This window comes from Pteropus alecto, unplaced genomic scaffold (genome assembly GCF_000325575.1).
Source record: "Pteropus alecto unplaced genomic scaffold, ASM32557v1 scaffold12, whole genome shotgun sequence".
NCBI lineage: Eukaryota > Metazoa > Chordata > Mammalia > Chiroptera > Pteropodidae > Pteropus > Pteropus alecto.
In genome coordinates, this window is record NW_006432669.1 from 2,643,861 (window position 1) to 2,648,968 (window position 5,108).

A 5,108-nucleotide genomic window follows, 5' to 3' on the forward strand; every position below is an offset into this window, starting at 1 on the left:
GCTCTGGGTGGAGCCATTGGATAGTGATGATATACATCCATCGCCCGTTCACCATCCATCCATCTATCCACCATCCATCCATCCACTCATTTATCCATCCACTATCCATCCACTATCTATCCACCCAAACTTCCACCATCCATCCATTCACCATCTACCATCCATCCACTTACCCATCCTTTTCTCTCCTTTCCTTCTTTCTTTCTACTCTTTTCTTTAACAAATATTAATTAAGTGCTTACAAGATCCCACGCTTGGCGTTAGTTTGGTTGAGGCAGTGAGAGGGTCATAGAGAGGAAGACTAGAAAAGTAGATTGGGACTAAAATTTGGGTAGTCTATATAATGAATACTGAAGACACTATTTTTGTTAAAAGGATATAATTGAAGATTCACACTTAATATGAATGTTGGCTCCTCCTCTGCAATCTTTGGCAAATAACTCAAGTATTTGGTAACTCTTCTCACCAACCACTCTGGAAAAGAAACGAAACCCATCAATGTTTATTTTCTCAAGATCTTAGGAGCTATTCTTCTCTTCCAAGAGAAGCAAACGATGTGTGTTTATAGTGCCCTGCCTTAATGACAGCTGTAGATCTTCATACAATTCTCATTTTTGAGGACAGTCCTTGTTTTAAATATGCTATTCAATTGTTCCTGTAAGTACATATGAATTTGTGGGACCATATGTCCTGGTGTTTGGTTCTGAAAAATTGATCACCACATTTAGATGACATATAACAGTATCTTTCAGTGGATTATGTGATTATGGGTGATTTTTAAAAAACGAACATAATCTATATACAATAGAATGTACAGATTCTTAATGTCTAGTTCAATAAATTTTAATAAATGTATACACCAGTGTATCTGCCATCCAAAATAATAGCACATTTCTATCATCTGAGAAAGTTCATTCCCTTTCCAGTTAGTCTCCCTCCTGCCCTTGTCTCTCACCCAGTCAGTCCCACACCACCACTGTTCTCATTTTTATCACAGTAGATTGGTTTTAATGACACGGAAGGATGGCCCTCTTTTTCAGCATGTCACAAAGTTGGCAATCAAGGTCGACTGGGGCAATTTGTCTATTTTTGAATTTCATATTCTTTTGCATTTGGCTTCTTTCGCCCAACATAACATTTTAGAGATTCATCTGTATTTTGCATGTGTATTCCTTTAAATTGCTGAGTAGTAGTCCATTGTATTAATATGCCATGACAATTTATCCATTTTCTTATTGATGAGCATTTGAGTATTTTCCAGATTTTGGCTATTGTGAATAAAACTGCTATGGATATTTATGTTTTTTTCTTCATGTGATCACAGGTTTTCATTTCTCTTGGGTATATACCAGAGTTGAATTGTGGGATCATAGGGCAGATATATGCTGAACTTCATGAGAAAAGAAAAGGGCAGTTTTCAAAGTATTTGTAGCATTTTACACTTCCACCAGCAATGTATGAAAGGTTCGGTTGCTTCTACATGCTTGTTAACAATTGGTCAAGTCAACTTTTTAGCCAGTCTTGTAGGTATGAAGTGGTCAACCTTAACTGTGTTTTATTTTTGGAGAAAAATCCCTCATTAGCCTGGTTTCAAGTTTGTCTAATAGATAATTATCCTTCTCCCCACGTGTCCTGTGTTCCATTAGAACCGGACTTTCCTTGTGCCCTTAACCACCCATGCTCTCCTGACTCTGTAATGGCAGAAGATTGAGGGGGAGGAGTTAGGAATGAAGAAGGAGGAAGGAGGGGAGAAAGACAAAAACACAGAAACGGAGACAGATACAAGAAGACAGAAAAAGGCAGAGCAGCAGAGAGATGGAACGAGACGAGAGAAATAGTGAAGCAAAGGGAGTAGGTACCAGATTGAGGAAAGGCAAACAATGAGAAAGCAGGAAAATTGATAAAGAAAGAGAGTAAGAGGTGTGTGGGGGTGAGAGAGGGAACAAAAAAGAAAGAGAAGAGGGGACAAGGAAGGGAAGGGAAGATAGAGATTGGAGTTGAAGGAAGAGAGAAGACCAAAGCAAGGAAGAGAAGCCAAATCCTTCCTATGCTACCCAGCAGGCAGCCTAGGAATGGCCCATGACTGGAGGGAAATGCATTTGCCAGCAAGATCTGTCTCTGTTCTTGGTGGGCTGATGTCCAAAAAGCAGAGCTGAGTTGTGCTGAGAGCATCCCTCATTAATATCACAGGCTCCAGCCAGCCCAAATGGCTTCTTAGCCTTGTGCGCTCCCAAGAGATTAGAGAGCTAACATGTTGATTGGGGAGGTGCCAAGCTGTGTTCACAGAGATGGCATCTCCCTGGGCCAACTTGTGGTCTGATGCTAGACCAGGGCCTAGAGGCTGCTGAGTCATCTGGAGGGTAAGGAGTAGTTTGTTTGGGATAATGGAAACACAATGAATCCAGTTTTTTCTTTTAGGCCTGACCAGGGTGACAAGCAGCCCCTGTGAATATAGTTAACGGTCACAGAGAAGCCATGTATTATTAGTCAGTGCTTTTCCAGTGGCAAGTGATAGGAACCCATTTTAATCTTGTTTAAAAAAAGAAGGGTCTCTGAACATGGCAGAGGGCACAGCCACCTCTGTTCCTGTTTCAGGGCCTATGACTGAGGGTTGTTCAGGTTGTACAGTGATATAGTGGCAAAGAGTTCTTTTAATTTGAAGAAAGGTGCTTTTTCCTAATTCATGCAAAGGTACTATGTATATGACTACGAAGACCCTGGCCAGTCTTTTATCTTCATCTCTCGGCTCTGCTCTGTCATTCCCTTCCAACGGAGAGGGGCTCTTCTACCTACCTGGGTCAATGATGGCTCACCCGTGAAAAAGTGATGCGTTTTTGGAAGGTACCCTTTTATGGGCTACTGGCAGTAACAACCAAAACTTGATCAGCACTTTGAAAGTGTTTCCCAGTTTATTATCTTGTTTAATCCTTAGAACCATCCTGAAAGGTGGGCATTTTAATTTCCGTTTAATAGTGAGGAAACAGAGGCTCAGAGACATAAAATGACTTGCTCAAGTTTACCTGGCTTTCCTTAGCTCAAGTTCAAGACTGCTGACTTCAATCTGGTTCTCTTTCCCCTGACCATAATTGCCTCCCCTGTTGGCATCTTTGAAGAGTGGGTTTTTGTAGTGTTTTGTGGAATATTTTGTAGTGTCTGGTCAGATTAAAATTTAGGGAGCTAGAGAAAAAGAAAATAGGCTCAGAAGAAAAAGTGTTTATATGGATATACTGGATTTTCTGTTTATCAATGGATAACATATTTTCTTCTATGAGGAACCATACATAATTCACTCAACAAATCTTAGTTCTCATTAAATTAGTTTTCATGTATTCTTTTAATTCAGAAATTAGTATAAGTCCTAATAAATAATTATATTTCTTCTTACTAGATTTGAAGAAACTTGGGGGCATATATGTGTGTTCCTGGTTCCTGTTAAAATATTTTGGGCAATAAGTATTGCTGAATGAATGCATTTTCTCCTATTCTTAGAATCTAGAATCCTTTCCTTTGGAAACTACATATTTAATACCTTGAATACCCACCAGGTGGCGTTGCAAGATTGCCTACTGTAGGTCGCAATTGCTGAAAAAGAATTCTGAGCTCAGAGACAAGGAGCTGAAATGTGATTTTTGGTTTAAAAGAAGAAGAAGGGAGACAGAGAAGAGAAAACATCTTTGGTCTTGGCATCCTTTGCATTCACAGTTGAGCCATAGTATGAGATCTCCCGTGGTTTTACGTAGGCATTTATGACTCCTTCATATTTGATGCATTTTCTAACTCCTCCAGGTCAGGGGTTCTCCTATCCCTCTTTGTACTCAATACAGGCTGCAACACATAGCAGGAATCTGATAAATTCTGGTTGATCTGAGATGGCTAGCTCTGTATGAAAGCTGACCCCCACAACTCTTCCATGAATTAGGCTTCATTCCCCCCCATTCCCTTCGTGGTTGATGGCATCTGCAGCCCTGGCATTGTGGTTAAATTCTCAGAGCCACTCTGCTGCCCAGCAATCCCCCAGTTGAGTCTCATTCCCTCCAGTAATTGTGTCAAAACTTCAGTTCTTTTCCTCAATCTTTCCTCTTCTTCCTTGCTACCTCTCCCTTTCAGGAGATTACCCCTCACCCCCCAATTCGCAGATAAAGTAACCTTTGAACTTCCTCCTATTCCCATCTTATCCTCCTCTGCTCTCCTCCTGTGATGCTGGAAGTGGTGCCTTTTATTTTGGTCAAGAGGAATTCTATCCACCCACAGTTTATTAACTATTACTATGTGCTAGGTTCTAGGAATACAATAGTGAGTAAAACTGACAAGGTCTTATAGAAGAGACCGCTGCTTATTGATTGAATAACCAACCTGCTAGATTAGCGGCCCCCAACCTTTTTGGCACCAGGGACCAGTGCTCCTATGAGAATCTAATGCCTGATGATCTGAGGCGGAGCTGAGGCAGAGATGTTAACGCTGGGGAGCAGCTGCAAAAACAGATGAAGCTTTGCTCACTTGCCCACCACTCACCTCAGGCTCCTAACAGGCCACGAATTGGTAGGTCCACAGCCCCAGGGATTGGGAACCCCTGATTTGGAGTATTTCAAAGCCTCAGATATCCATAGTCTTTGGGAAATTGGCCTGTTGATGTTTCTCATCATCATATACCTCTTCAGACACACTCAGGTTCTCAGTGTAGTGGTGACGATCCTGCTAATAATAATTCCCAAACTTCCTGGCACTTAAAGTCCTGCATGTGACCTAGGTATAGACTTGATGGCAAAAGTGAAGAATGGGAGACTTGATGGCAAAAGTGAAGAATGTAAGGTGGCAGAATGTAAGGTGGTAGCCACATGGAGAGAGATTGGATCTTCTTGGTTGTTGCGGTGGAGTGTCTATATTCTGGTTCCTGGCTCCAAAGATGCCCAGAGACAGACAGCAGCAGGAGTGCGGTTTCTAGTAGAATAGTCTCATGGTGTGGTTGTGTGTATATCTTGGCTGCCTTGTCCTAAATTTGTAGCAGCCAAGCTTAATTTCATACATCTCAAATTCTGTAAGTTATACGGTAACAAGTCCTTTTCTGCTTAAACTAGCTGGAATAGAGGGAATGAGTCAGCCTCTCTCTC